Below are 23,977 nucleotides of genomic sequence, written 5' to 3'. Positions count from 1 at the left end.
AACCTGAACAGCCTTGGTGACAGAAGTTTGCCAACAGAAGTATCATGAATGGGTTTTGACTCCCAGCTGATGAAGTTGTGCACAGTACGACTGACAGATGTTTGCTTATGAAGGAGTTACACATGCCTAAAATACCTTTCCATGCATGGTGAGAAAGGAATAGCCATTTCAGATGTACCGTTGCCCCTGGCCACAAGCTCTTTATGTAGAAGTGCCATTTTGCACAGCGTAATCTCAAAAGCAGGAAGAGGAAGACAGGAGGGTCTCACCAGGGACAGCAAGAGATCTAATGAACAGCAGTCTTGTCTCCTATTAAGTGACAACAAACTTAAAGCTATGCCAGGTAGCCCGGTGCCTGTTTACTTTGTAAGATCAATCTTTCAACATTATCTGTGAGAAATCGTAACGCAAGATTATCAGGTGACCAAATCCAAGGAGAATTGGTACCAAAAAGCTATATCTCTTGCCAATTGACATTAGTTACAGGGGACTCACCAGTGGGTCTGTGGACAGACAAGGAGATAACAATAGGAAAACCGTCCGTTCATTTATTGTGGCACTATTTGGTTCTAATTAATTATGAAATACCACAGGCTACTAGTCAGCATGTGACATCTGGGGTTTTGTCAAAGCAAAGAAATGTCAATAATTTGAGAAACTGCAATAACTCTGATATTAAATTTTTACAAAGAACCAAAAGGGGAGGGATGCCGGGATACTTTGTAAGATCTTTAAGTAAGCATAATATCGAGTGTGCTTTTAGACTAGAGACGGAGCCAGATGAAAAATCTGATGAAATTATTTTTTTATTAGAGATCAGTCAGAAGATTAGTTCTGAATGTGTCACCTTTAACAAGCCAACCGCTGTCGCTGCACCGCCACGGGCCACTTGTGGAAGGGAATTGGCGTAAGTCCTCTGGACGGCACTATACGGAGCCTTCAAAATATGCATGCCATAGGACCTCACAATTTAAGTTCTGGAAATTTAATCTAAGCAAATAATTGTAAGTATTAAGTAAAGATGGATTACAGGGTCATTCATAATGGCTCAGTTTGTAAAAGCCAAGAGTGGGAAGCCACACAAGTGTGCTAAAAATGAAACACAGGTCAGACTACGGTACAACCATTCAAGGGATAATGCACATTTGTAAAGGCAGTTCAGCATGGGACATCCTCAAGATATGTTATTTAATTGTTATTTATGTTATTTAGTGCTTTGGATATATTATTCAAAAAGAAGTCTAACCAAATATTATAATTGGTAGAATCCAAATGCATGTGCAGTAACTGAGCTTTGGTGACTTTCCCAGACCAAGGGTTTATCTTAAGAATGTACCCAGAATGAAGGCTGGGTCTGAGTGTTTCCAGGGAAAAAAGACTATATGGGGAAAGTGGTGTCTCTACATGTCCAGGAAGGTTAGGTACAAACTGCTGTTCCAGGGCACTAAATCCCAGCCACAGGAAGCACTATGACAGGTGTCAGAAGTGAGCAAAATGGCTCTGGTATTCCTATACCTATTTCCTTATATTTTATCCTAAATGACAAAGGGCATATTATGTTAGGCCAATGATTTCCTAGCTTTTTATTTTAAAAATTTCTTAAAATAAAATAATACATAAACATATACAATATATAGAAATTTATAGAGTTGGTTAAAATGTATGCAGGGGGCTTCTAGAAATCTCTAGCAGTGTGGACGACCAAATATCTGGACTGATCATCTTGCTGAAAACAAGTAGAAATTCCTAGACAAAATACTAAAGTAGTTTATGACTGGAGGGCCAAAACCCAGTGAAAGCAGGAATCTGAAGAGGTAAGGTACATGCTGAAGGCAACAGGGCTTTGAGGGCTTTGATGTCAAAGCGAACTTGAACATGGGCTTTCATGGTCCTATGAAACACACAGGGTGGGAGACAAAGAAAACCAGGGTCCATCCAAGGTCTCTAACATGAGGTCCTATAAAAGGAGGCATGTGAATGGCCTACAGGCTAAGTGTCAGGGAGGACCAGAAATCACATCCCCTCGTGAGACTGAGCAAAAAAAAAAAAATAAATAAAAAATAAAAAAATCATAAAATAGAGAACATGAAGGGCACAAGTGCTCAGGAAGAACAGGCAGTAATGAGTCGACCGGCAAGTTTTTTGGATGTTATAACTGTCAAGTGCAGCATAAAAAGGCATTATATTTAGTACGTATTTTAAAATGTGGCAAGTGTGAAAACAGAGTAAAATGAGCAAGCAACTTACAAAAAAAAAGGCCAAACATTGAAAAAACGCTAAATAAAACTTTCAGGAATTATATAAAGTGTCTTCAGAATTAAAAATTTGGTTGCTACTCCTTTTTCCGCATAGCTCAGGGAGACTTAGGAAATTTGAAACTAGATCTGTAGAAATTACTGAGAACGAAACACAGAGAGACAGAGAGATGAGAAATATGAAAGATGAGTCAGTAATACGGATAACAGAGTGAGAGGTCAAACACGTATCTTATTGGAAATCCAGAGGGAGAGGAGAACGGGGGCAGAGGCAACAAGTGGAGATCTAATGCCTATGAGTTTCCCTACTTTTATAGTATTTATGGTATAATTACTATTTTGTACTTTTTATCTCGAATAGCATAAATAAATGAACCTAAAACATGGAAGCAAATTGCTCAACACCAAAGACAAAGAGGTCTTAAAAACATGGGGGTGGGTCCAATTACCTACAAAATTTAACCATTTAATCATGAGTTTACTCCCTCAAATTCACAACAGAAGAGTAACAACAGTGGAGTATCTCCAATGTTCAGAGAGAAAGAGACATGTCAAACTAAATTTGTAGCCTTAATGACATTATCGTTCAAAAACAAACACAAAGGAATATTCAGATAAAGAAAACCTGGAGTCAGCTAGTGAGGCATGGAATTAGAATCTAAGATCAGGGTGCTGGGTGTGCTCATGGCTACCAGGGTATCTTTGCTTCCTGACCTTTTCAGTGAATAGAAAAGAAAATGTTTGCATCCCCACACATATACGTATGCACATGCACATATTACATGCGTTATACACATATATGTGCGTTGTAGAAATAATGAATTTACACTGATAGTCCCAATTCCAATCCATTTCCAGATGATTCTTTCTTGCCCTCTTTCTATAGGTGTATGTCAAACCTGGCTCCCAGCGACACATTTACTCACTGGTTGGACCCTATCATAGACCTAAATTGTTTCAGAACTGTTTCACCTACATTACAACAAAACCCCAAATTTACTCAAATGGTTCCCAGATTTGTTTATAGTACTTGCCTCACAATCTTGCCCAAGAAAGAGAGTATACAGTCAGATACTGTGTTCAAAAGTTACTTCAATTAGTGTTTTTTCTCCTTTTGGAATTCATTTAAAATACAATTATGTTCATTTTGTTCAGTCTGCCTTCAGTTTTAGCTTTTCCTATCTTCCCAACCTTGTTGATTTATTTTTTTTGAAACGTAGAACATTAACATGTTTTCAAAAGTAAAACTATATAAAAAAGATAAATTCAGAGAAAAGACACTCTTCCCCAAATTTCTTCCTCTTTTTTTAATGTTTATTTATTTTGAGAGAGAGAGAGAGAGAGAGAGAGAGAGAGAGAACGAGCAGTGCAGGGCAGGGGCAGAGAGAGAGGAAAAGAGAGAATTCCAAGCAGGTCCTACATTGGCAGTATAGAGCTCCACATGGGGCTCACACTCACAAATTGTGAGATCATGACTTGAGCTGAAGTCAAGAGTTGGAGGCTTGGCCATCTGAGCCACCCAGGTACCCCTCTTGTTTCCTTTTCTTACACAAGAGTTAGCAGGCTAACTATGGAGGCATTTTGCTTCTAAAAACTTCAAGACTTAGAGTTAAATAACAGATCAATATAAAAATTAAAAACATTTATGGAAAAATTGCAATGACGACACTGAATATCATAATATATAGATGCAGCTAAAGTAATACTTAGTGAATGAATTAAGTGTCCATCTTAGGAAGTCAGTATAAGAGCATCAGAAAAAAGCAAGCAAAACAGAAGGAAGGAAATGAGAAGAGATGAGAGGAATAAAACCAACCATACAACGAAGAGTGTTAAGACAGACAAAAGGTATTCTTGAATAGCAAATAAAATTTACAAAACTGTTTAGAAACAATAGAAAAGAAAAACAGAACATATCATTAAATTATACTCAGAAGGAAAGGATGAAATAAATTCACACCTAGCAAATTAAAAATATAGTAAGAGATGTTATTTTTAGTCACTGTATGCTAATAGACAAATGACTTTTCAAACTTCCCCAAAGGTTGACTCAAGAAGAAATAGAAAGTCTGAAAAGTACTGTATCTATTGAATAGTTGGAATCTTTAAGTAAAAGTATTTCTAAAAGAAAATACTAGGTCGTATTTCTAACAAAAGTTCTAATAAAATTTTTTTTAAGTTATAAATGTACCCAAATTATACTAAAGGGTAGAAAAACAGAGACTATTTACAAAATAGTTTTGTGTGTGTGTGTGTGTGTGTGTGTGTGTGTGTGTGTGTGTGTGTGTTTCTTTTGTTTTTGGGAGCTAATTTGATCTTGATGTCAAAACCTGAGACAAGGATAGTACAAAACAGAAAACCACAGTCCACTCTTTCTCATGACCATATGTATTTGGAGACTGTTAATTGCTTCTAGCTTCAAGTCCCCTTTTGCTTCTTTTAGTAACAGAAATTCACATAGAACTTCATATAACCTGGGCTCATGGCCACCCAGCCATAGGAAAAATAGTTCTTTTCCCTTGCAGCTATGTGTAGCCATGGGATTAACTTTGGGTGAATGAGATGTGAATGGATCTGAGAAGGGCAATTTCTTGGTCACCTTTCCAAGAGACCTATTCAGGACTCTGTCTGTCTTCCAAGCAGCCTAGAAGTGCTGTAACTTGGAAGCCAAGTACAGAATACATAAATCTGCCCTACCAGCCATGAACACACTAAACTACTCCAGACTATTATCAGAAAGAAAAGTAGATGTCTATCTTATATACACTGCTGTGTGATGAGTTTCTTTGTTACAGCAGCTTGGTTTCTAGCCTAATAATGGATACAAAATAGATATAAGAATCATAAGTAAACTAGGGCGCCTGGGTGGCTCAGTTGGTTAAGCGTCCGACTTCCGCTCAGGTCATGATCTTAAGGTTTGTGAGTTTGAGCCCCACGTCGGGCTCTGTGCTGACAGCTCGGAGCCTGGAGCCTGCTTCAGTTTCTGTGTCTCCTTCTCTCTCTGCCCCTGTCCCGCTCACACTCTCTCAAAAATAAACAAAAAAAAAATTTTAAATCATTAGTAAACTGAATTCAGCAAAGAATATTAAAAATGACTGAATTGCATTTATCGCATGTGTACAAACAAGGGTGGTTTAACATAAAACAATCTATTAATATGTTATATCACATTAGCAGATCAAAGAAGAAAAACAGCATGATGATCTCAATAATTTCATTAAAAAACATTGGGTAACAATGTTTTGTATAGCTACAAAAATGTAATACCAAACTCAATGTGATACATTAAAAGTATTCTTTTTAAGTTAAGAAGGTCATAAAGTACTCTTAGAACTAATTTCTCTTAAGAGTGGTGTTGGAAGAAGAAGCAGCACAGTAAGGTAAGAAAAGAAATAAAATAATTAGAAAGAAATAAAATTGTCATTATAGACTGATGATAAAATTGTCTATATCAAAAATCCCAAGGAGTTACAAATAAAGTATTATAGTTACTAAGAAAGTTTAGGGGCACCTGGGTGGCTCAGTCGGTTAAGTGTCCAACTCTTGATTTTGGTTCAGGTCATAATCTCTCTGGTTCATTGGGGTTGAGCTGTGTTGGGCTCCACGCTGACAGCACAGAGCCTGCTTAGGATTCTCTTTTTCCCTCTCTCTCTGCTCCCCCACTCACTCATGCACACGCATGCTCTTTCTCAAAGAAAAAAAAAATATTTAAAAAGATATTACTTTTAATAGTATCAAAATATGTATTTTACAAGAATAAATCTAGCTACTTTCCTACTTTATGGGGAAAATTTTATTAAAAAATTTTAAAGTCTTCCCTACCCAACGAAAGATAAACTCTGTTCAGAGACAGCATGACTTAAAATCATTATGAGGGTAATTCTTAACAAATTGACCTATTGATTCAATTTCAATCAAAATTCCCATCTAAACCCAATCAGGGATTTCTTTTCATGTATATGGAATAAAATAATAAAATAAACTGATTTTAAAATGTATATGGAGGAACACAGGGTCAAGAATAGCCAATATATTTCTTAAAACAGAGAAAACAAAGAGTGGGGAACTAAAGTTCATGAGGGTTCAGGAATTGTTATTAAATATACTAAGACTAGGTGGTTTGAGAGCATACATCTGGGAGACATTGGGTCTATTTCACAGCTGGTGCTGTCGATTAGTGAGTAGAACATGACTTTTTATTAAACGTCATTAGTCATCTAAAAAAAAAACTGAAGTAGATCCTAACCTCACACCATAAACACACATCAATTTGGGGTGGATTAAAAATACAATGGAACACACAATTATAGAACTTTTGGAAGATGACGTAGAAACTATTTTATGACCTGGGGTGGGGAAGGACTTTTTATCCAACACACGATAAACTTCTGGAGACAAATTGGGAGACATTGAAAGGCAACATTTAGGGCTCAGTTTCTGCAAGTAAACACTTCACGTGGGAGAAAGGGATGCCCAATATCTAATTTGGGCAAATTGCAGTATTTGTGGAAAGCATGAGAAATTAACCCACCAACACAGGCTTCTCCTGCAGATTTCCTTCTTATACTGCAGTGGACTGACCACACCGCCCGACAGCAGCCAGGCAGTGTTAGTAAGGCAAAGCAATGAAAAATACCATCAACACGCACCAATAGGACACATAGTTCATTGAAATATCTTGCATAAGCAATAAGATAAATATTAAAGGTTAATATTGAGTCACGAAGGACATACTTTCCTATCAATATTAACAGATGTAGTACATTAGCACCTGAAAGCTACACTTAACATTTTCATCTGTAAAATAGAAAGAAGTAATTCCTAGAGTATATAAAAATGATACATAGCTAGAGACCTTTGCCATGAACTACCCCCAAAATTATTTGGTTATAAGACAATGAATCATGGAAGCACCACTGAAAGCTGAGGCTATAGAACATAAGACTTTTTCCTCTAGGCCAGTCCTCACAAGCTGGTGACCCTATACTCATTGCTATAAATATTTTAATCCCATTCCCTCCTGTAAGCTACCTGCTCATAGATCTATAAAATCCAGTTAACTGTAAAGAATGCCTTCTCCTTTTCTCCCTTCCTTCTCCCTTCCCTCCCCCCTTTCTCTCTCTCCTTCTCTTCTTTTACCTTCTTCTCCTTCTTCTTCTCCCTTATTTTGTAATAAACAGAAATTACTGACAACTGAAGACAATTGACGAAAAGATATTTCCTTTATGAAGAGGAGAGAGAGGACTAAAAACTGAATTTGAGCATATTTTAAACTGATTTTAATAAATGAAAAATATAACCCTAATGTGTTTCCAATATCAGATGCTTATTATATTTTCAGGAGTCTAGGACAATTTTTCTCTGTATGCTAGAAACAGAAGAGAGCCCTATTTTCCTTATCTAAATAATTTCAGGCACATATCAGATCAATAAACTAGAGCTGGCATAAAACAATGATTATTTCATAAGGACAAGTCCTTGTGAAATAGTCATAAATGTCTAGACTTGTAGCTGTGACTTCTTTTACAATGACAGCAGATCTGAAACATGAATTACTTTCCTTCCTACAAAAACAACTTTGTAATACTGGATAGGCAAACACTGAAAAAGCAATTTTAATAACTGTCCTGAGAACACATTGGCCTCTATTTTCAAGTTTCTAATTTATGTACTCAATTCCAGTGAAAGAACATGGATACTGCACTGTTCCCATCCATGGCTCCCTCTTTTCTTCAGCCTGTGTCTTCAAGCTAACTTGGCTCAATGCTGTCATGCAGCTGAGGGTACTCTGTCCCGCAGATTAGTGAGTTCTGAAGATGTGAGTCAAGGTCATCAGCTGGCATTAAGGTTAAAGTGCTCTTTTGGTACTAGGAATTCACCAAGGCTAATTGGGATGCCATATCTGCTGATACTCACTCTGATCTGCATTTGATATGTTTAATGATATGCATTAAACATACATATTGCTAAAAAAAAAAAAATATGTCAAAGACATGTTGAAAAGAAAACCAGAGGCCTAAAATGGTGTCACTTAGGTCGGGTCACCAAGGTCTTAATACCTAACCTGCTTGCAGTCTCGAATTCCCCCAGAAATGCAATTCAGTCAGGACTATCTTGCTAAGCACCAATGCAGTAATCTGTTACTTGGGCCCCTCTCCCTCCCCCAAAGGAACATGAGATAATAGACTCTCCCCTTCCACCTCAGGGAAGGTGACCTGGCCTTTTCATTTGCTAATAACTTTCTTGCTCCACCCTCCTTCTTACAAAAACTTTCCATTCTATATGATTTCTCAGAGCTCCTCTCTACTTGCTAGACGGAATGCTGCCTGTTTCATGAATTGCTTAATAAAGCCAATTAGATCTTCAAATTTACTCCATTGATTTCCTTTTTTTTTTTTTTTTGAAACGTAGTCTTTATAAACTTGATTTCCCTTCTGGCTGCCCTTCCCTCTCATGTCTTTTGGACTTCCACTCTTGTGGTGCTGTCTTTCCATTCATTCCTGGGCTGGCATCAGCAATGAGGCCAGAGCTTGGCATCCTTGGGTTGACTCTTAATGTGCCCTACACACAGCTCGTGCTCAAGGGTTTTGCTCTTGGTAGTCCCTGCCACTGCCTTGGCCCTGCTGTGGCCTCTTCAGAAAAGGGATTATGCCATCTTTGGACAATGGTTGGAGGAAAATGGATTTAGGTCACCTAGTCACCTGAGACGTTACAGTACTTACTCTGTTGAAAACTTTTGCAAGATTCCTGCCTTGGCATGTGTTTTAGGTGTTCTTCGTCTTATACCTCTTTGCTTATATCTTCAGGGTTTCCTCCCTAGCTGGGGTTGAAATTGGAGCCACAGGAAAATTAAATTTGTGGTAGTCAGAATTTTGACTCCTGCACCCCTGCTCTCTGGTGACACACCATGGTTATGTTATATTACGTGACAAAAGGACTGCTGATATAATTAAAGTGATGGGCCTTAAAATAGAGAGATTAATATGGATTATTGGATGGGTCCAATCTCACAGCAGAGACTTTCTCCATTTGCAAGCAGAGGATGGATCAGAAGAGGAAGTAAAGAAATTCAAAATGTGGGAGGGACTAGACCCAGGACTGCTGGCTTTGGAGACAAAGAGGGTCATGAGCTATGGGATATGAACTGCTTCTAGAAGCTGACAGCAGGGAAGGCAAGGGGAACTATAGCCACATGGAACTGATTTGTGCCCAACAGTGTAAATGAGTCTAGGAGCAAACAACCACCCATCCCACCTGCAGGGCTTCCACATAAGAGCCCAGGATGCCAACACCTTGATTCTGGCCTTGTGAGGCTCAGAGCAGAACCAGCTAAACCCACCAGTACTTCTGACCTACAGATCTGTGACATACTAAGTTTGTGCTGTTTTAAGCCATCTAGTGTGGGGTGTTTTGTTGCAGAAGTAATAGAACACCAAGAAGAGTTACCATTTTTCTCATAATTTCCCATCTCTCTTTTCTCCATTCAAACAGAAAGTTGGTTCTGTGTTCTAGTTTGGGGGAGCCATGAGGTATGGAGTGTGCCCAGAATTAGTTGGCACATTGTCCTGACCTTTGTTTATAGAAATATAAGGTTGAAGGGAAAACGGGGTCCTGGGCTTGGATAGGAGGACATCCAAGCAGAGGGAATGGGGGAGAATGTCTGCTGATCCTGAGCTATCCCTGGGTTTGTGGGCAGGAGACTGGAAAGGAGGATGTGGGGGGATCACCAGAAGTGTTCTCAGGAACTAGTAACCCAAGAAAGGATCCACTGCCTGGCATGACCTCAGTGGCTGGACCAGGTGAAGGGTCACCACTGGGAGCATTGTTGAAAAGCCCACGAATGATGTGAAGCCTGCCCACTGCTCCTAAGCTACTCCTACATCGTGCATGACTCTATGTTCACCTGAAGAGCACGAGGGCCTCCTGAGCCAGGACAGATGTGGTCAACAGTCCCACCCACCATCTTACCACAACAAAGCCACGGTTCTCTGCCTCTCGCTACATCCAGGGGGGTTGTAGGGTGTGCTTTTCCAACACCTTTCAGTCACACCTACCATCACCATTCTTCTTGGCTCCCCATCCTCCAAGTACGGCACTGCTCCTGGTGCTGCCACTCCTGGGGCTGCCCCGCCCTCCCAGCCACACCACTCTAGTCCCTGCCGCACCTGTTTCAGGGCTCTGCAGCCGCCTGGGTGTGGAGGGGGTGGGAAAGTTCCTCCATTCCCCCCCCCCCCAGGAGCTATGGTCACATGCTCAAAAAGCAGCCCCACTCCCTGGCTTTCTGCAATCTCCAGAAATCTCAGCACAGAGCAGGTGACCACATACTTCTACATCCAGCCCGGGGCACTTTTTATGGTGAAAGGAAGAGCAATTGATAATTACACAAGGACAGCACGCAAACTGAGATCGCCTCAGACAAATTGGTGGTGGGGTCACCTTAGCAAAAAGGATCTTTCCTTTGTTTTTTGTTTTTTGGGTTTTTTTGGGCCACAGTCCCTGTTCTCCGCTGTGCTGGGACAGTCCTAGTATGCACTGGATATGTCAGGGGGAAGGTCGTGTTCTAATTGATACACTGTGCTGTGCTCCAGGTCTCTCTGCCTTGTCAACCTTTTATTCCTTGGGCCACACTGAGTTCATTTTCCCTTCTTGTAGGCTCAGCTCTTTGCTGGGAAGCTCCTTGTCCCTCAAGCAGATAGGTTCACGTCAGATGATCCCTTCATCCTACAGGCAGACCTGGGCTTGGACTAAAGGATACACACAGTTCATACATGAAGCCATCCATTTGCAAGCTAAGGGCTTATGATCACACAGCGAGAAACTACACATTACATTCCCAAGCTGTTTGTATTTTTTTATTTTTTATTGTATTAAATACCATGAAGTTCCAGGTAGCTAGACGGTAGGCTCCTTGAGGGCAAAACCTATAATTCTTGGCGGGGCCAGAACTAGGTTCTTAGAGTTTCTTCATCAGGCACTTCGCTCCTTTCCTCACGTATCCCAAGAGAATCTGATGATTGTAGCTTTCCAAAAGCTACACGTCTAGAAAACTAAAACGTAGCCGCTTTAGAAATTTCTGTGACCCAGAAGCACCGAAGGAAAATTTCACCTAAGTTAAAGTTCATCAAATGAGAAACTTCAATAGCAACTGAGCCTGAATACCCATGTCACTGGTCACAGGGGAGGCAACATTCCCTCCATAGCAGGTAGAAGAAAAGAGTTTAGAACTAATACCTTAAGAATTCTTTGTCTGAGTGGTTGTATCTCCATAGAGACTTATCTGGTTCTCACTCCCACAGAGTGTGAGGATTCTAATGTTCGCATAGCCTTCAGAAAGACTCACACATTTAGATTTTATTGCTATAAAATGATCAGGTATAATTTTGTGAGGTAAGGTCAGAAAATATTGTAGCCTCTTACGCTCCCCTTTTAGAGCTAATTTATTAAGTTAAAAAAAAAAGGGAAGAAATGTGCCTTCAAACAAACAGACTAAATTAGACCTTTCAAAACACTTGTCATTAAAAGATGGTTTGTTGAAACTTCAGACAGGTTAAACGTACGCCACAATTTGAGTGAAAAAATTAGCTTTCCAGGGTTGCAATTACAATCCTACTTAGTTGCCATGGTGATCACACAGCATATGGATTTTGTCAGATAAAGACATCAGGGGTGGTGAGAAGGGACAGTGTATTTTTTGAATTACCACATGCCAAGTGTCAACTCTTTTGCAGTCCTCTTGCAAAAAAAAAAAAATTTATATATATATATATATATATATATATATATATATATATATATATATATATATAAATGTGTCTTGATTTGGAGGGGGGTTGGGAAGAAGAACAAGGCTTTGGAAAAGCTAACAAGGGAAGATTACTAGAAATGTTTAAAGAATATCTGAATTTAAAGTAACTTGAATATTAGGGCACCTGGGTGGCTCAGTCAGTTAAGCGTCCAACTTCGGCTCAGGTCATGATCTTGCAGTTTGTGGGTTTGAGCCCTGTGTCAGGATCTGTGCTGACAGCTCACAGCCTGGAGCCTGCTTCTGATTCTGTGTCTCCCTCTCTCTCTGCCCCTCCCCTGCTCTCGCTCTCTCTCTTGCTCGCTCTCACTTTCTAAAAAATAAACATTAAGAAAAAATTTTAAAAACACAAAATAACTTGAACATTAATGTCAAATTGTATAATAAGGGTTCCTTGGGGTTCCAGAGTTAGAAGCACCTACTATTTAACAAATACATTCCAATAATAGGTGGCCAGTATGTTCTAGTTCCTCTTCTATTATGGTTTCTCTTATATTTATATGCCCTATCATTTGAATGTTCTTTTCCCTGTTTTAACTGCATCTAGAGTTAGTTTTGTTAATGATCTTGTTGATGTGCTGGGCCAGTATAAACACTGTAATGTAGAATAGAATGTCCCTGGGTTGAAGACACAGGACTAAAAGATGAGAAGTGACCCCAAATGAATTTCTTCTTGTTATAAGAAGAAGAAAAAAAGAGTAAATACTCTGTGAACTCTAATAAAACTTGGAATCCTTTATAGCTATCTTCATGTGTCATTCGGAACGTATACACTCATGATGATTACATATTTTCTGCCAGCATGAAAGTGAAATTGAAAGGTTGTGCCACAACCCTGTCTGCTGTGGTGTGGTCGAGAGTCCCAGAAGTTGGCTAGCCTGCGTTTAATTGGTGGTGGTACCAACTCATCAGCAACCATAGCAACCATTAGCTGGTGACCTGATGGACTTTACATTTTAGTTGGCAAAGAGGAATAATCAACAAACAATAAATAATACATAGCAAATTTGTAGAGTATGATAAAGACTGGCAAGTAGGGAAACCGTGGTTTTGTAATGGAAAGTCCAACATGGGGGAGGAGGGATGTAGGTGGTGGGACAGGAACCTACCCCAGATGGAGTGTCCTGGGAAGATCACTCAAGGAAGCGATCTATGAGTTGGGATCTGACAAAAGAGACATTGGCAGCCGAGCCAAGATCTGGGAAAAGATCAGAGTAAAACAACAACACAGGTACTTTGCACAGTCAAGAATTTAGCTGAAGCAGAATGAGGAGCAGAGCAGAATACAAGAAGGATCAGACAAGGGAGTTCACGAAGGGTCTGGTGGTCCAGGATATGGAGTTTTGCTTTTACCCGATGTCCTCTACAGAAGTTATATGACTACGTCAAATTGCTTCAGATTTACGAAAATCCTAGTATTAGCCATCTTGGAAGGGCTGCCTAGGAAAAGAAACACATAGGGTTGGATGGAGTGCTTTTAGGATCTTTTGTAGACGTCCAAGCCAGTGTCTGGGGCTGACTTCACTGATGAAGGGATGGAAGTCCCCCCTCCTGGCCCTCCACTCCCCTCAAGATTAAGTGATGCAGTGGTGGTATCCAAGCCTTGACGATCATCATAACTTGGGGAGCTTGTTAAAACTTCAGGCTCCTGCACCCTCTCCCAGGCTTGCTTAATCAAAATCACATGGTAGGAGCCAGAGAGCCTCTCTGTCCTGATGACTCAGCTCATCAGCCATGTTGAGATGCATCAGAGCAGGCCAATTCTACTGGTGCCAGCAAGATCAGGAAATGCTAGGGGAAATTACTTCTTTACCTTCACAAATCGGGAAGTCAGAAGGGGCTAAGGTCACCTGTGGCCAAGGCATTCAGGCTGACTCTCTTCCTTTCTCTCTTGTTTACCCAATAAGACTCCTCTGGTGAGAGCTTTTGAATCTAGGCTCCCCTTATAGTCTCAAATTGCCAGTCTGTTTTACTGGCTTGGTGCTTCTCATTGCTGAAATGGAGATGATTTCTCAGAACTGCAAATTTGTCTGGGTATGTAAATAGTGTGTCTGTGTCTTTAAATAGAAAGACATTAAGGGATATTAGCCCAGGCTAATTATACAGATCAGTTATAGCTAATAATTAAAATTTGCCTTAGGCTTTGTGGGAGGGTCGCTCTTAGGGACTAAGGGTTGGTTCTCTCTCCCTTGTTGTTTTACATATTTACAAATTAATTTAAATGTGATAATCTGCAACACTGATAATGATAAATGCTTAACTAAACAGAAATGTGTTAGGCTTGAGACAGGCTCCTTACGAGATGACTGAGACATAATCATTGATCTAAAAAAATCTCCCTACAAATACTCCATTGCAGTCATGGAGGGCTATCTACGCAAGGGGAAAACACAAAAACAAAGCAAAAAAAAAAAAAAAATTCCTCTCCGATTTCATTCAGCCTAGTTTCTTGGAAGCCAGTGTGGAGCTCAGAAAATGTCCACTGTGTAGACATGCATTTGAAGCTGGACCCAGATCAACATCCAATTTAATACAGGTCAGCGAACAAGTGTTAAAAAGCAAGGTCACTCGCCTGCTTCCAATCTATACTGGATTAAAAACAATGATTTAGAGGTGAAAGGCTCTGTGTACTGTGCTATGAGCTCAGTGCCACTCAGCACTTTGGCTATTCTTCAGCGCTGAAATCCATGGTGCCATATTTTCCTGAGGTCATCTTCATGAGACAGGACGTTGCTTGGTCTCATCCTGCCAGAGAATTTATTATATCGATTTAGGGAATAAGGTTAATTGAAATGAACTTTGGGTTTTAAAGGTAGGTTTGGTGCAAGCCTTAACAATTAAAATGGAATTCTTCTCCTTTAAATGACTTGGGCTCATTGGACTGCACGGGCGGGACTCTTTAGCACAGAGGCGGGCATAATTTTACAATGTGAAATGCTCATTTACTTTTCTCCTGTTGCTATAACAACTCACTTTTGAACCAGACATGGTGATAGAAAGCCTTGGCTTTGCAATGAATTTCACATTGGTTTTCTTTAGATTTTTCAATCATTTCACTTGGAACTACAGCTGGAAGTACAGGAATAGATTTTACTCTTTCCTTTTTTAGAAACCTTGCTTAGGACTGAGGCTTTGTGTTTCCATTTCGTCTGGAGGCTTGCAAACAAAACAAAACAAAACAAAACAAAACATCAAAACAGAAACAAAAACTTACACCCCATGCACAGTTTATGATTTCCCTCGCATAAATCATGTTTCAAATTCAGATTATGTGCTATCTTTCCCTTAAAGGGAACACCTGGGTTGTTGCTGCTTCCGACCGAGAAATACAACTGTCAAGTCATTCTGTCTTTCAATCTTCTTCTGTTCAAATACTACCAGCAAGACCCATGTCTCTGCAGGATTTTGGGATCTGTAAACCTCAAAATCTTGTTAAGCCTCAAACAGCACAGCAACATGCTTTGTTTCTTAATGACTCCAAGAAAAAGGCAAATAGATTTGGCAAAGATCGAATAGACAAATGTTTGCAGAGAAACACAAAAGAGTACACGCGCACCCAACAGGATTCCAATTCTGCTTCTGTTCCCTTCTTGATAATCCCACCCATAACAGATGCTGACATAGGCCTAAAACGTATGCCCTTGCTTTTGGAGCATTAGTCTCTCAAAGGCCAATTTAGATGCAGGTGGAATTAAGCACTGAATTGAGGAGTAATGTCACCACGATGGTGACACAAATCATTCCTGACTTTGCTCCCTCTCGGAAGAACAACTAACATCTATTCAAAAATGAGATGTCACTATGACAGTCCTAAAACACAGGGACAGGAATGAGGCAGAAGCACCCTCTGCACCTCAAGATGAAGACAGGCTGCATTAGAAGGATAAGAGTCTACGCTGACTACATTGCCCCTCCCCCAGACCAGTGCAGTACCATGCATGGATGTCTCCCCTGGGCCTCCAGTTCCTCCAGTGAGAAAAGAGAATTCGGGGGCAAGTAACCTCCCCCAGCACTGTGGGTCACTTTTTGGAGCTCCTACTCTGATCATGCCTCATATGGATTGCAGGGGAATCTGCAGGGCCCAGCCCCAGGGGTGGGGGTGAGGGTGTGGGGTAAGGGGAGGAGGGACTTACAGCGATCTTGGCAGATTGAATTCATGCCTCTGGTGCCCAAGTAGTAATTCTAACTGGTGGCTTGCTCATCTGCAGAACCACACTGGGGGTGCATTCTGACCAGGGAACTCAGTGCGGTGCAGATTTGCCTGACTGAGATCCTTTAACAAGGAGTTTTGCTGGTCCTGGAGCCAGTTCGCCCATACCCACATAAGATGCTGAGTCACAGCCCCACCCACTGTAGATATGCCTTCCAGGCCCATCTGATGAAAAGGGCTGGTGATAACTCCTGGAAGCTGTGTGACCAAGTAGCACTCTAGCCCATAGGTGGATAAGTGGAGCTGACAGTCCCCAGAGGAAAGCCATTACCAGGCTTGGAGTCTTCTTGTGCTGGACACAGGCAGGGATTAATTCATAACCAAGGCTTAGTACACCTCTTAGCCCATCCTAACCAGAGAGTCTGCTTGAGAAATTGAGTAGCCTGCAGCAGCCCAGCCCCCTCCTACCCAGCCAAGGAAGCTGAGACCTAGCCCCATCCACTGTGAAGGTTGTCTTCTGGCCCCACTTAACTAGAAGGGCTGGTGAAAACACCTGAAATCTGTGCAGCCTAGTGGAACTCAATACAAGAGAAGGACAGACAGAGCTAACAGTTCTCAGAGAGAAGCTAGTGGCCCTGTTTGGCCAGGGAACTTGGGGTGCAGGTCAACTTGAGATAACAAATAAAGAGCTTTGTTGGTTTTAGATCTGTTTCTCCCACTGCACCCAGGCAGGGAATCTAATTCATAGCCTTACTCATTGCTGAATACTGCCTTCAGCGTGTCTGACCAGGGAATGTAACCAGAGCACATGGAACATTGCAGAGTCGATTCAACAGTCCTATGTACAGTGGTGCTTGAACAGGGAGCAGCCCATGGCTTACCTCATTTGCAGGACAAGACTAGTGGCCTTACCTGACCAGAAAATTCAGTTTACACTCAGGCCTGATTTGGGTCCCCAGATAATGAAGCCCTAGTTAAGGCCCTGAGCCCTGGCCTGCCTTCCTGATGGAACAGGGAAACAAATTCATAGCCCTACCCATTACTAAATACAGTATCAGTCCTAGTGATTTAGTAAGCCTACCCAGAGAATTCAGGCAGTCATGGTACCCGTTCTATTGCCACATTTGGGGAAAAGGACCAAGAGCCAGCAGTTCTGTCCAACTGTTAGTGGCAAATCACCTCCCCCCTACCATCCCTGTTCTCAGAGCTTTGCCTTGTCTAAAAATGGACCATAATAGCAGGCCCCACCTACCCAATGACTGGCAGGTACACCCAGAAACAAAAACTGAGCTAACACGTGAAGAACTGTCTCCACCAAAGGAATCCTATAAAGTCTGGAAGAGAAACCCCATTACTTAAATGCACAGACACCAATGTAAAGAATTAAGGACACACACACACACAAATCAAGTAAATATGGTACTATTAAAGGAAATGGATAAGGTTCCAATAACTGACCCTAAAGAGCTGGATATCTATACACTATCAAACAATTCAGAATAATTCTCTTAAGAAAGTTTAGTGAACTAAAAGAAAACAGACAGATTACTAAACAAAATTAGGAAAACAATGCTTGAACAAAATGAGAAGTTTGACAAAGAAATACAATCATCAAAAAAACAAAGCAAAACAAAACATAAATCCTAGAGTTGAAAAATAAATAACTAAACAGAAGAATTCAACAGAGAATTTCAAAAGTATATTTGACCATGCAGAAAAAAGAATCAGAGACATGGAGAATAGGATACAGGACATTAGAAATTACCAAGAGGATCAAAAAGATATTTTTTAAAAAATGAGAAAGAGTAAAGAAAGACTATAGGAATTATAGAAAATAATAAAAAGAAACAATATTCACCTTATGGGAATTCTAGAAAGAGAGAAAGAGAAAAAAAAGTATATTTAAAGCAATAATGGCTGAAAACTTCCCTAACCTGGGGAGGTGAATGGACCTCAAGATCCAAGAGGCCCAAAGGATCCCAAACAAGTTGAACCCCAAAAGGGCTACACTGAGACACATTATAATTAAATTGTCAAAGTAAAACACAAAAAATTTAAGAGCAAGTAGCAAGAGAAAAGCGAGAAGTTATATACAAGGGAAGCCCCATAAGGCTATCAGTGATTTCTGAACAGAAACTTTTCAGGCTAGAAGAGAATGGGATCACATATTCAAAATATTAAAAGAAAACAATGGTCAACCAAGAATTCTATAGCTTGTGAAGATATCCTTCAGAAACAAAGGAGGGATAAATACTTTCCTTTACAAACAAAAGCTGAGGGAGGTTATGACCACCAGACCTGCCTTACATAAAAAGCTAAAAGGAATTCTTGGAGTGGAGGTAAAAGAACATTAATTAACATCATAAAAACACAAAAAGATAGCATCAATCTCACTGGTAATGGTAACTATATAGTCTTAGTTATTTTCTGCAATATAGTAATAGTGATGCGTAACTTACAACTCTAGTTTAGAAGTTAAAAAAATGAATGTAGCAAAAATAACTACAAATATAATAATATGATATTAGTTGGGCAATATAAAATACATGTAAATTATAACAGCAATTACCTAAAATATGAGGGGGAGAAGAAATAAAAATATAAAATATATGACTTCTACTGAAGTTATGTTGCTATTAGTTTAAAATACAGTGTTAATAAATTCAAAGTATTTTATATGAATCGTATGGTAACCATTAGGGAAAATCTTGTACTAATCACACAAAAAAACTTGATACAGCAGTCAAAGCATAAGGATACCAAAAGGCATCAAAACACAAGGACAGCAGGATAAGAAACAAAGAATGGATTTACAAAACAACCAAAAAAACCCCAAATAAAATGGCAATAGTAAGTCCTTATTTATCAATACTTTAAATGTAAATGGATTAAATTCTCTAGTCAAAAGATTAGAATGGCTAAATGGAAACAACCAAAGTCCAACAATATGCTGCCGACAAGAAATTCACTTTAGCCTTAAAGACACACATAGACTGGGAGTGAAGGGATGGAAAAAGACATTTCAAATAAATGCAACAACAACAACAAAAAGGCAGGGGGAGCTATACTTATATCAGAGAAAAGACTTTAAACTAAAAATGGTAATAAGAGATAAGGAAGATCATGTAATGATAAAGGGGCTAATACCTCAAGAAGATACCCCTATAAAAATGTATGTGCTCAACATTAGAGCACCTAAATATATAAAGCAAAAACTAACAGAGCCAAAAGGAGAAATAAGCAGTAATGAATAATAGTTGGGGACTTTAATATGCCCACTCTCTGCAATGAACAGATAATCCAGACAGAAGATCAAAAAAGAAACAGTTTTAAAAACACTACAGATCAGGGGCACCTGGGTGGCTCAGTCAGTTAATTGTCTGACTTTTGATTTCAGTTCAGGTCATGATCTCACAGTTTGTGAGATTGAACCCTGTGCTGGGCTCTGCACTGACAGTGTGGAGCTTACTTGGGATTCTCTCTCTCTCCCTTTCTCTCTCTGCCCTTCCCTCCCTTCTTTCTCTCAAAATAAATAAACAAATAAACATTAAAACAACAACAAAAAAAACCCTACAGACCAAATGAACCTAACAGACACATACAGAACATTCTATCTGATAAAAGCAGACTACACATTCTTCTCAAGTACACATGGAACATTTTTTAAGATAGACCACATGTTAGGCCACAAAGTGTGGCTTAGCAAATTAAAAAAGACTGAAATCAACCCAAATATCTTCTCTTATACCAATGGCATTAAAGTAGAAATCAATAACAAGAGGAAAACTGAAAAATTCAAGAAGACAAGGAAATTAAACAACACTGTTCTGAAAAACCAATGGATCAAAGAAGAAATTAAAGGGGAAATTTAAAAAGTTTCTTAAGACAAACAAAAATGGAAATACAACATACCAGAACTTAGGTAATGCAGCAAAAGCAGTTCTAAGAAGGACATTTATAGCAATAAACACCTACATTAAGAAGCAAAATAGATTCCAAATAAACAACCTAACTCTATGGCTTATGTAACTAGAAAAAGAAGAAACTGAGCCCAAAGTTAACAGAAGAAAGAAAATAATAAAGATTAGAGCAGGAATAAGTGAAATAAAGTACAGGAAAACAAGAGAATAAATTAACCAAACTAAGAGTCAGTTATTTTGGAAAGATAAACAAAATTGACCAACCCTCAGATAGATTAACAAAGGAAAACAGAAAAAATTAACCAAATCAACAAAATTATAAATGAAAAAGGAGACATTACAACATATATCACAGAAATATAAAGGATCAAAAGAGGCTACTATGAACAACTATATGCCAACAAACTGGGTTGCCTAAAAGAAAAGGAAAACTTCTTAGAAACATGTTATTTACCAGAACTGAATCAGGAGAAAACAGAAATTTTGAATAAATCAATTAAAAACATGGAGATTAAATCAATAATCAAAAGTCTCCCTATGAAAACAAGCCCAGGATTGGATGGCTTTTATCAAACATTTAAGGCAGAATCAACACCAATCCTTCTCAAACTTGTCCAGAAAAACTGAAGAGGAGGGAGCACTCCCAAACTCATTTTATGAGGCCAGAATTATCCTGACAGAAAAACCAGAAAAAAGACATTACCATAAAACAAAAACAAAAATAGAAACAGAAACTGCAGGCCAATATTCCTGATGCATATAGATGCAAAAATTCTCAATAAAATACTAGCAAACTGAATTCAGCAGCACATTAAAAGGGTCAGTCACCATGATCAAGTGGGATTTATCCCTGGAATGCAAGCACGACTAAACATACACAAATCATTCAACATGATACATCACATTAATAGAATAAAAGAAAAAAGTCATCTGATCATCTCAACAGATTCAGAAAAAGCACTTGACAAAATTCAAACATCCACTCATGATTAAAGTCTTAACAAGTTAGACATAGAAGAACTATCTCAACCCAGTAAAGGCCATATATGATAGGCTCTCAGCTAACATTATACTCAATGGTAAAGGATGAAAGCTTTTCCTTTAAAATCAGGAACAAAACAAGGGTGACTACTCTCAACACTTCTATTCAACATAATATTGGAAATCCTAAGTTAGAGCAATCAGGCAAGAAAAATAAATAAAAAAGTATCAGAATTGGAAAGGAAGAAGTAAAATTGTCTCCATTTGCAGACAATGTGATTTTATATAGAAACAATCCTAGACCCCACCCAAAAAGCATCTGATCTAATCAATGGATTCAGTAAAGTTGCGGGATTTTATAGAGACAATCCTAGACTCAACACAAAAAGTGTCTGATCTAATCAATGGTTTCATTAAAGTTGCGGGATATAAAGTTAACATACAAAAATCAGCAGCATTTCTAAACACTAATAACAAAATTTCTGAAAAAAAGAAATTATCCCATTTATAATAACATTGAAAACAATAAAACGCTTAGCAAATTTAACTAAGTGAAAGATCTCTATGCTAAAAACTATAAGACATTGATGAAATAAATGGAAGAAGACAGAAATAAATGGAAAATTATCCTGTGTTCATGGATTGGAAGAATTAATATTGTTAAAATGTCAATACTCCCAAAAACGATCTATAGATTTAGTGCAATCCCTATCAAGATTCCAAAAGCATTTTTTACAGACACTTAAAAAATGCTCTTAAAATTTATGTTGAATGATCAAAGACCTCCAATAGCCAAAAAATACTGAGAAAGAAGAATAAAGCAGGAGGTATCACACTTTCTGATTTCAAGCTATACTGTAAAACAATGATCATCAAAACAGTGTGGTGTTGGCATAAAAACAGACAAATAGACAAATGGAACAAAATCAAGAGCCCAGAAATAAACACAAGCATACATGGTCAACTAATTTGACAAGAGAGCTGAGAACACTCAATGGAAAAAAGATAATCCTGTCAATACATGCTGCTGGTATAATTGGATATGCACGTGTAAAAGAACGAAACTGGACCCATATCTTATGCCACTCACAAAAATTATTTCAAAATTGATTAAAGACTTACATGTAAGTCTTTTTTTCTCCTAGAAGAAAACAGGAACAAAATTCCTTGACATGGGTCTTGATAATTATTTTCTGGATGACATGTAAAGTGCAAGTAACGACATCAAAGAGAAACAAGTTGGGGGAGCCTGGATGGCTCAGTCAGTTGAGTGTCTGACCCTTGATTTTAGCTCAGATCATGATCTCACAGTCGTGAGATCAAGCCCGCATTGGGCTCAGTGCTGATGGCACAGAGCCTGGCCGGGATTCTCTCTCTCTTCCTCTTCCTCTGCCCCTCCCCCCTCAAAATAAACAAGTAAACATTAAGAAAAAAAGAAAGAAGTGAGACTATATTAAACTAAAAAGTTTCTGCACAGCAAAGAAGCCATCAACGAAGTGAAAAGACAACCTGCAGAATGGGAAAAATATTTGAAAACCATTCATCTGACAAGATTTTAATTCCAAACCAGAGAAGAGCTCAGACTATTCAAAGCAAAAAACCCCAAATAATGCAATTAGAAAATGGTCAAAGGACCTGAATAGACATTTCTCCAAAAGATGTATGAAAGGCAACTGGCACATGAAAAGATGCTTAAAGTCACTAGTCCTTAGGTAAGTGCAACTTAAACCCATCATTGGCTATTGCCTCATGCCTCTTAGAATGGCCATCATCAAAAAGACAAGAGATAAATGCTGGTGAGCCTGTAGAGAAAAGGGAACCCTCATGCACTGCTGGTGGGAATGCAAACTGGTCCAGCCACTATGGAAAACAGTATGGAGGGTCCTCAAAAAACTAACAATGGAACTACCCTATGATCCAACAATTCCATTTCTGGGAATATATCCAAAAGTAACAAAAACACTAACTCAGAAAGGTATCTGCACATCCATGTTCATAGCAGCGTTATTTACAATAGCCAAGACATGGAAACAGCCTAAGCATTCATCAATGGATGAATGGGTAAGGAAGATGTGAGATATGCACACGTGCGTGTGCACACACACACACACACACAGGAATATTATACTGACATCAAAAATGAGGAGATCGTACCATTTGCAACAACATGGATGGACCTTGAAGGCATTATGCTAAGTGAAATATGTCAGATAGAAAAAGACAAATACTGCATGATTTCACTTGTATGTAGAATCTAAAGAAGAAAAGCAAAATACTCAACAACATAGAAAAAGAGATCAGACTTGTGGTTACGAGAGTGGAGGGTGGGGGATGGGGACTGGAGGAAGGTGATGAAAAGGTACAGACTTTCAGTTATAAGTAAGCATTAGGGATGTAATGTATAACATGATGACTATAGCTAACACTGGTGGATGACATATAGGAAAATTATCAAGAGAGTAACTCCTGAGAGTTCTCATCACAAAAATTTCCCTCCTCCATTCTTTTCTTTCTTTTCTTTTTATAAGAAAAAAGGAAGTTAGCTGAACCTATTGTAATCATTTCACATTCTATGTAAATCAAACCATCGTGCTCTGTACCTTAAGTATGCACAGTAATATATGTCAACTATTTCTCAATAAGACTGGGGGAAAAAGAAGAAGTGAATTGAAAAATGGACTCAAATGTTTGGAATGAAACAAATGCTTTCTAGTCAATATCTATACCTTCCCTGTTGGGCAAGATAAACTACAGAATGGTTTTCATGTCTTGATAAAACTTTTAAAAACCAGATTTCTGCAGGCTAAGAAATAAGATATGAACAACAATGTCAGGAAATAGAACTGCCCTCTCCCTCATCTCTAGTAAG

The sequence above is a fragment of the Neofelis nebulosa genome, chromosome 6, assembly GCF_028018385.1.
Source record: "Neofelis nebulosa isolate mNeoNeb1 chromosome 6, mNeoNeb1.pri, whole genome shotgun sequence".
Lineage (NCBI taxonomy): Eukaryota > Metazoa > Chordata > Mammalia > Carnivora > Felidae > Neofelis > Neofelis nebulosa.
Note: the sequence above shows the minus strand (reverse complement) of the source record.